Raw genomic sequence first — 10,345 nt, 5'->3', positions numbered from 1 at the left:
TTAATCTAATATCTATTATGTTTCTGGAAAGGTACACATTTATATTATAATACAATTCTTGCATCATAACTTTCAAAAGTTTTTTGTGAGGCAGGGAAGCAAGAGAATGGCATGGCTATGCAATCATAGTGCAGCCTGGGGCATATCCAAAGGTTCCCAGACTTTTAGAATGAGAGATGTTGAGAGAGATGTCACTTGCTGCTCACCCTCCCTTTCTGGAATAGTGCAGTGGGCATGCACCAATCTTCACTGTCACAGTGGGCAACTTTCCAGCGGCAATTAAATGAAAGGAACGTCTCATAAGCATGCCCCCACCTCTCCATGCTCACACACACACACACATGCACTTGTACTCACCTTATTCCTTACAGAAGACAGAGTAGTTTTAACATCATAAAGAGCTGCCCCAATACTTCACTTGTTTGCCCAGCTGCTAGCACTGTTCATTTGTGCTATGGGGCTGCAAATCCATTTCTTCACCAATTAAATTCAGCAATTAGGAATTCAGTGTTTCGTGGGAAAAGAAAATCCTATGGAAACATTTATAAGCAAAAGGCTTTCACTTGTGTACCTTTCTCCTTAGGTGCAAATAAAGCACATTAGTCTAAAATAAAAAAGGTGATGGCCAACTCCTAAAAAAAGATTTAATCTTGCACTGGAACTATAGTTTGTATGTTCTGTAAGGTTTTGGCAATAAAAATGCATAGAGGTTGATAATGCAAGCCTAGAGTCAGCATGGATGGAGCTGAGCATAAGCATGAATGCCTTGGGTGCATAGATGGCTGGGTACATGCAGGTTCTCATTGTATTACTGTAAGCTCCAGTTCATTCATTCATAACATTTGCTGCTGGTGTGTGTGCATGCATATGTTCTCTGCCTTTGCATGAAGCAAGCTGTACATTTGTTTTTGTGCTGTTATGTCTTTTAAACCTACTTGGATGGAGGCATATGGACCGAAATATGTGCTAAGGGTTAAAAGTCCATATGTATGCATGTGTGTATGTATAACATTATTTATATAGTGCAAGTAGGATATGCAGCATTGTACAATTTTGCAATGAAAACTATACACAGGAAGAACAAACAAGCATAAATAAATGGAAGTGTAATTTAGTAAGAGACACAAAAGCTTTAAATGTCTTAAGGGCAAATTATAAAAAAAATAAAAAGTAGAAAGATAATTTGAAAGTTTATGTGGAACAGAAGAAGCAGCTTAAAAGAAGCACCTACAGGCTGGGCATAATAACAGAGGAACTACAAGATGGGGCAGGCATAGCAGCATAAAATGGTGATATTACAGGCCCCTATGAAGAGACTGAGAATATAATAGAACACTTGTTTGTGTGCTGGTGTAGTCCGCCCATAAATGAATTCAGTAAAGTTTATTTCCAGTGGGCCATAAAAGATTCACTCTTTGTGCTGGCTCAGCAGTCCTGTTCCCTCTGTATGAGAGAAAAAAGTGAGTGTATGGCTGGCTTTAATCCTAAACATCCACACCTCCCCTTACAGACACACACTCACACATATAGAATTGTATGTATTTATATTTTTATTTATATAGTGCTACTTATGTACACAGCCCTGTGGAAAAGAAAAAAAAATCCTACTATTCTTTTATCAGCGGCATCTCCAATGTATGTAACTGTAGTCGAGGCGGAAGAGAGCATGAATCTTATGCACACATCATTCTATTTGCTTCCACAGCCTGTTATAAATCTGAAGCCCAGTCAGATTGTGAACAATTTATATCCTTTTACACTGGTATGCTGATTTTGTTTTTCCTTTCATTTGAAGGCTATATTGTAAACAACATATTCCAGGGACTACAGTTCCCAGCATTCTTCAGCTGGTGCAGGTGGTTAGTGGGCATGGTAGTCCTACCACAATGTAGTCAGGTTTTCCATTTCCGTGTGTATTCCAATGATAGATTTATTGTAATGATTTCATACAGTTTATGATGATTCAGTTATCATAACACATGGTAGAATATCTGCATTTATTGCACATGGAAATAACAGTGACATGCCACATAAAATAATAATTTTGGTATATTTGTGTTGCCTTTTCCTAAAGCATATACAGTACAGTTCTACGTTGCCAACTGATTCTGTTAAAATATATATTACAGGGGTGGGTAAATTATCTGTAAGCTGGGGTCATTCTGGTGGCTAAAGCTAGAACCTAAGCCTTTAGTTGGAAAACCTAGCTAATACTAGGTACAAAACTTACAATGCTGGAGCAATATAACCAGCTGGTTATAGCACTGTAAATAGCATGAACTAGGCAGAAATGTAGACCTGTGCATTCTGAACTGACTGAGGACTCTACCCATGCTCTGAACCCAGTAATCAGCTGAACACTGGTAGAACAACAAATAAGACCGAGCTGCCATTTTTATCCTTTAGGGAAGCAAAACATACACTAAAGGTCATACAGTTCTGATGAATTCTGACAAAATAAGTGAATGACTGACCAGTCTATATCTCGGTTATTTAAAGTAGGTCTAATATGTTCCCAGCCCAGCTATTGTTTGTCATCCAATCCTGTCATCCCTCACCCAACAGAAAGATGTAAGATTGTGCTGTAAGTTATCACTCAGTTACATCCAGAATGCCACAGGGCAGGAGTCACAACAGTCTGCCCCCCAACAGGTTTCATACACTGTCTTAAGTGTCTTAAGTATTATAAAGTACAGACCCACTAAAATTGTATACTCTGCCTACAGCTATAATCTTGTCATTTCCATGATTAGTGTAGTTAAAGGTATGGGAATATGTTCATATAGATTGTTGTATATTAGGGTGTTGTTAAACATTTTTTATTAGGGGCATGTCCACACTGATTGATATAATGTGCACTTTTCTTACAATGTAGTCATTTCTTTTCATTTTTGGATCAGTCCCACAATTTCTGCCAATGATAGTATTCTGTAACATACAGATGGAAAAGCTTATTTCAGTTGCATCTCATTTCTCAGAATATATTACTGACTGCAGAACATTAAATCAACACATGATTTTAAATTTAAATGGGGTTCATGCGGGGAGGGCTGAGAAGAATAAGAGAAGTCTTTGTATGTTTTGCTTGTCTTTCTGGTCAATCTTCCCTTTGTTTTTTGGTATTTATTTAATACTGGCAAGAGTGAGAGAAACCTTTGTATAAAATATACAAATGATTGAAATAATTCTAAAAAAATTTACATCACTTTAGACTATGAAATCATCTCCACTATGCTCTGTGACTTTCCAAACTCTGGTTTCTCTGTATGTTATAGTAAACAGTCCATATTCTACAACATTAGTGGTGCATTGTAGTAACTCCCATGAATGTTTGTTGAGTACAGGACTGCTGGAATTTTCCACCAGAGGACTGTAGGGAGGAAATAATTTCTTTTTATTATCAGTGTTTTAGTGTGAGGCTCTATCTTAAATTCTCTTTTGCATAAGAACTCAAAGGGCAGGGTGATGACGTTAGGAAGAAGTCTACAGGCTGCACAATCATGTTTTATATCTGAGAGCTTGTAGGAGTCCAGGCTGTGCACTTGTTAAATTCAAGAGAATCCAGCCACCAGCTCACACAGAGTAAAATAATCCCCACTTCCACTATCACAGGTCTAACTGCCTTAATCTGTAACCAGAGCATTACAATGTTTGAAATGACCAAATGACCAAAGTCATTTTCAACATTGGCTAATATATGCCTCTTTATTTCTGGCCTCTGGCCACTGGATCATACTTGCTCACTTCCCACCTATCATACTTTCTGGTAATGCTTTCAGAAGGTAGATTTTGCATCTATATGCCCCTATTAAAAAGAATGGGAGAAGAAGGAGTTCTTAAGAGGCAGCTGTTTTATTTGAATAGTGTACTCATGAGCTATGTAGCAGCACCTAAATATCAATCACATGGTTATGAGTTGCCGCAGCAGGGTTATTTCAGGTTAGAATGAGCTTTCCCCCATTTCCTGCTACTCTCAGGCTTCATATAACAGTCTCCCCATGGAATACCAGAACTCCTTGGTTAACTCTTTGAAGTTCTGCCTCCGCTCTCTATGTGATTTTGCATCAAAGTATTCTTATACCATGCAGAATGCATAGAAAACACATCCAGACGGCTACTAAACTGTGTTTGCAATTAAGTATTTTTAGAATGGGATCATCTCCCACAGACTATGCAACAGTTTATCATATATGGCAGCCTCTCTGAACTCTCTGAATTTGTAACCCTCTGTGTCCTTGTTTGCCTTTTCTAAACATTAGTTGTCCTTTAATCTGCTGATGATTTATAATAAAAAGCATGAGTTCAGGAATAAAATGTAATTAATGGAACTTGAAATTCATAAGTGTGTTTACAGTTTTGATTCCCAAAATGCAAAAAATATCCATATACTATATCTTTTCACCTGCATGACATTCTGCATATTGCATTGTGCTTGCATATCTTTAACTTTACCTCTAAATAGCATTTTTCACTGCTGCCACTTATTATAACCCAAGATTTTGGCAGGCCAAGATCCTTGAACACTCAAGACAGGGGTAGCAATTTGTGACCAATGCCCCAATCCCCAGGCAGTCCAACAACATCATTACATCCCTCTAGCAGAGCTGCAATCATGGGAAGGGTGAGGAGAAGCAAGGAACTGGTCTATTAAAGAGCCACCCAAATACAGCATGTTACTGTGCTAACCAGTATGATAATGTGTTCAGTTGATTGCCTTTGACATGCCTTGTGTTCCTTGCAAGCACCAATGCTCCTTCAGTGCTTGACACTTATCACACTCAAAAAAGTGGGATAGCAGAAATGTTATGAAGCCATGTGATAGTGTTATTAGAATTATAATTTGAACTGTATTTTAGAAATTGGACAATATAATAGTATTAAACATTATTATCTGAACTTGTGCCTCCTCTCCACTTTACAAAAATGGCTGTTTCTTAAATGAACAGTAACACCAACAAATTAGAGTGTTTTAAAGTAATCAAAATATAATGTACTGTTGCCTTGTACTGGTACATCTGGTGTGTTTGCTTCAAAAACACCACTATAGTTTATGTAAACAAGCTTCTGTGTAACAATGGAGGCAGCCATTCAGATCTGAGAAAGGAGAAAAGGCACAGGTTACACAGCATATAACAGATAAGTTCTGTCGTATACACATCTTATCTGTGATCTATTTTATATCCTGTGCTTGAATGGCTGCCCCCATGGCTACACAGCAGCCTATTTAAATTAACTATAGTAGAGTTTTTAAAGCAAACACACAGCTTTTACCAGAGCAGGGCAACACCACTTTATATTGACATTTCTTTAAAAAACTTTGATTTGTAGATGTTACTATTCCTTTAAGTGTCTTGGCTGTCTACCACTAGTTTCAGCCAAAATTTCAGGAAGTCCCTAAAATTAGCACAGGGCCTAAGTGACTGCTAAAGGCACGGGCAGATCATGTTGTGTTTCCTGACTGTAAATTGTACTGCCACAGCATCAGCATCTGCAAAGACCTGTACAGGACTGAGCTTACAGCCAGCAATATGCTAGGCTATGGCAGGGAGCCTCTGCAGCATTGCAGCCAAAGTGTATTGTAGGTATTTCTGTACTTTTTACCAAAGCACGTTTAGGTTTTTTTAATGTATTTCTTGTTTCACTCGCTAGTATTCTCTAACCAAGAATCACAATGTGTTGTTCTAGTAAGGATCTTTTTATGGTTGTGAATGAAGGGTTTGTCAGTATGCCAGGATGGCGTTATGCCTGAAGATGTCCATGTCTGAGTTCACTGCCAACAGATCTTCTTGGACTGAATGTGGATTGGCAAACTGCACCAATATGATCATTAAGTCTTCAGGGCTCAGTTATATCACAAGGCAGATAATCTATTACTTGCTCTCATTGTAAATTTTTGAAGTGATCAAATTAAATGCAATTGCTTTGTACAGACAGACCCAAGAATTATAGAGGAGTTTCCCTTGAAATAATTGGACAAATGTGGTCCTAACAGGCAACTTGTGTGTTAAATATTTCTCTAGTCTCATCAGGGCCCTTACTCTTTCAATTATTCACGTTTTGTCCATTTGTATTTTAATACTAATACCATGTTTCTGCTCCTCCTGCATCTCATGTGGTTGGCCAGTTATTGCCTCCTTTAACATTAAATCAGCCTACCTTTCACATTTTTTTTTAATTTTACTGTTCCAACCCAACTTTTCACCCATTTTGTACTTCTTGCTCCTTCTTTTGCTCTTTTATATTTTTCAGCTCCCATTTTTAATCCCATCTTTTTAAATTTCTCTTCTCATGTCTTCTTCCTTTTTGCACCTCCTTTTATTTCTTCTGTGCCATTCTGCTCACTTCTTGTTTCAACCTTTTACATCTGATCAACTTTTTCCCATCCTCCTTTGTAGTCTTGATTCTCCCATTTCTGCTCTGTCTTTTCCACTCCATATTGCTTCTATTATTCTCCCTTTATTTCTACCCTCTTTGTCCTTAATCAGGTCTCACTTACCTTTGCTCTCTTTACCTGGGTTCTCAGCCTCCCATCCCTGCAGGTGATTGCAGCCACATACCCTGCAAGTCATTCACTGTAAGAGGAGCATTGCTCACTTGCCTCCTCACACACAGCTGTTTGTCTCCTGATTCCCTTAGAATTGTATGCACTCAGTGCTTCCAGTCTTACAAAACTGCTGAAAGCTAATTGTGTTCTGATTGGCAGGAAACTCAACTTTTAACCCCTTACCACCATGCCACTTTTACATAAATCAGGGGTTGGGGTGATTCTGAGCAATGCACCCCCAACTTAATATGCCAACCTGATTGCTATATGTGTGGATAGCTTTATTTACAGAAAAGGGTCTTGCGCTCTTCCACGGTTTCTCAGAATGCAGGAAATTTTAGTCACATTTCTTGGTCAGCATTTATTTTAACTGTTACCATATTTGTATTTATTGGAAGGTTTACTGGAAGGCTCCAAAAACATTTTAAAAATAAATGCAGGTTTTGGCTGCAATCTTTGCATATTCATTTTTAACATTGGATAAACCAATCCTATTTATAAATGAATAGATACAGGTCTCTTGAAATCTGTACCAAGAAATTTGCACTATTTGGTGTGCATAGTAAAAAATTCCAAATACTGCACTAAAATGATATAATTTACCCTCACATTTAACAGGCATTATATTTTTATATATTTTATATTTCTTACAGAAGTGCAGCCATTGTACTTCCCATTTATTTGTATAAACACAAAAGTGCAGATAATGAGAGCTCCATGGCCAATAGATTTTACTAAATAATTATAGGTACATTAAATGAATAATATATCATAAATAGATACATTATATGTAAAATCTATTTATAATTATCAAAAAAAAAATTCTTTTACAAATGATATTACAGAATTTTAAATTTAGCTGCTCAAGCTAACATAGACACTGCATGTAGTCAAATGGGATCTTTTATGATTTTTTTTTGTGAATGCTTTGACTCAGTTAGGCAGTGTGAGGTCTGAGCACCAATGCATTGTGGGTAACATGCTGTTGAAAGAAGGGCTAGACAAGGAATAAGGTAACACCCTGCGGGGATTCTGCTGCACAAGAAAAGACTGTTTATTCTATGTTTTAATGCCCAGACCTGACCCATGACCTGTTTTTTCTTTGTGTAGCCAGGTGCAAGCATTAGCCAAGGTTCACACACTCTTAACTATTTGAAAGCCAAAGGAGACTGCAGTGCATTGTCTTGGCCCCTGACAGTTGACAGAGAATAAATGCATGTGTGTTAAATACAGTGTCCTTTCTTTACCCCTGGTTGGTTTTAATCTGTATTAATCGCTATAAATGATAATGCGTCACCCATATCCTGTGCTGTGGAATCAGTTTTCCTTTGTTTTACTAAATAATACAACTCACAGGAGCTTACATTTAGACAATAACTGATTTGCATTGCCTTATGCCCAGCCTATAGGTTTTCATAAGCAAATATACAAATATGGAATTCCAAGTGACCCCTTATTAAGAAATCAGATCCACCCAAACAAATAACATTCTAATCAATGAACACTAATGTTGGCCCCGGAGCAGCAGAGTTGGAGGAGGGGCTGCATGACCCCTCCCAGTATCACTAGCGGGGATAGGTTAGTATTACGGTGAAAGGGGGGGATAGAAAAGATGGGATGGAGAGGGCATATAGGAGTGGTAGAGAGGGTTGGCTAGCATAAAGGTCCCCACCCACCCTCCTTTAGTTGGGGGTTGGATTTATTGTTTTGGTTTGTAGTTTTCCTAGTTATCACATATGTGGCCTTGGAGGGTTGAGGGGTAAACTAGTTTTAGTTACCTAGCGAGGGAATTTGGTAGAGTGAATGTTTTAGCCCCAAAGGTGGTTGACCATTGGTGGACGGAATACTAAAGGTACACTGGGTGGGCACTGAAAATGGCTAATTGAGAAAGGGGACCGGATAGGTTCTGGATTGGCAGCGATTATCCTCTGAGCTATGGATTTGGCGGCTGGAGGATATCGCGGTTCAGGATGGTTGTGGAAGGGCAGACTGGCAAGGGGCTCGGGGTCAGTGTTCTGGGTACGGTAATGGTTGCACTTATTACATTCATGTATTGTTATGATTATACATGTTTTCAATTTATATTCAATGTTTTTGCATGGTTGCATTCCAACAATGATCATTCCAACAATGATTCTGTCATGCAGGTTTTATTTGGTGAGTGAGGTGAGCGAGTGTAGGTTGATGCATGGGACGTGTTTAGACATCTGCCAAACTAATATAATATAGGGGCTATGATAAACTGTATTAATGCAGATAAAACGATTATATACAGCAAGTGGCCTTCAGATTGTTGTTGAACTATAGTGCCCAGACACTGCCCAACATTTCAACTCCACTTACTTACATGGCTCCTTAGGCTCAGTGCTCCTCCTTCTCTGCTCCTGGGAAGTAGCAAGTGCTCAATTTTGGAAAAGGTTTTAATCGTATAATTGCTTTAGTCTATTGTTCTTTCCCTTTACTTTACTAACCACATTTTTGGGTTACGTGCACCACCACCCAACTTTTATTTTAACAGAATCAGACCAGCAGTTTCTGTGCCATGCCCAAACAGTTAGGCAGCACTGTCAGACCCAGCTAAGACGTCTGACCAAATTTAGACACTCATAGAAAATTTCAGCACGACCATTAACCCAAAACACCATCACAGTCAAACTCGAGTCAGTTGTTAATGCTATAAACACCAAAAACGAAACAGAATTGAGAATATAGTCTGATTTAGAAAATACAATTTAAATTGGTTTCCATAAACAGGGCTGCATTGAGAGAGTACAGAGCTCTCTACCCCTGCCTGACAACAACCCCTAGATACCCCTCATCCATTCCAAACCTCACTCATTTCCAAATAAGCACCATCAATTTCATGGAAGTCCAGGCTGTTATGTGTTGACGCACCTGTATTAGTAAATGCGCCCTATGCCTCTCAGCATATGTATAAAGGCCACACAAAAGCCTTTTAAACATCTACAAGAATGTCTTTAAGTACTTAAGGTTAAGACAAAATCGCAGTGCTTTTCTTTGGACCCAAATTAAACAAATAAGTCACTTGTGTGTTCCAACATCCTCATTTTCCTTCTACCAAACTAACCACCAGTATGCAAAACTAAATTGTTATAGTGAAATTGGAAACTGCAAAATCCCCCATAGTTGCAACTTGCAATAAAATTCCCTGGAACTGCATGTGCCAATGCTCGCTAAGAAATGGTTGCATGGAAAAGGGCATTTGGAAAGCTATACTCCCAAACAATGTAGGTCTCAATAAAATATATTATACATGTATGGGACCCTTTATCCGGAAAGTTACGAATTACAGAAAGGTCATCTTCCATAGACCCAATTTTAATAAAATAATTCAGATTTTTAAGAAAGATTAGCTTATTCTGTAATAATAAAACAGAACCTTGATCCCAACTAAGATAAAAAGTAATCCTTATTGGAGGTAAAACTAACCTATTGGGTTTATTTAATGTTTAAATTATTTTTTTGTAGACTTAAGGTATGGAGATCCAAATTATGAAAAGAGCCCTTATCCAGAAAACCCCAGGTCCTGAGAAATCTGGATAACAGGTCCCATACCTGTATTCATTCTAGGGGTATTGATTTTCTTTAAAAACAAGAGGGAAAAGAGATAGATCGGCTTAACTGACGCAAAGTAAACAAATGCAGTGAACAAATAAACAATATGAATATAGCAAATAAGAACCTATAACATGACGGAAAGTAACGGAATAGTATTAAAGTAAAGGTACTCCCTGCATAATTGAAATGATTGTGTAAAAACAGTGACATTAACAAAATGTT

Source organism: Xenopus tropicalis, chromosome 4, assembly GCF_000004195.4.
Source record: "Xenopus tropicalis strain Nigerian chromosome 4, UCB_Xtro_10.0, whole genome shotgun sequence".
Taxonomy (NCBI): domain Eukaryota; kingdom Metazoa; phylum Chordata; class Amphibia; order Anura; family Pipidae; genus Xenopus; species Xenopus tropicalis.
This window is presented reverse-complemented; position numbering follows the sequence as displayed.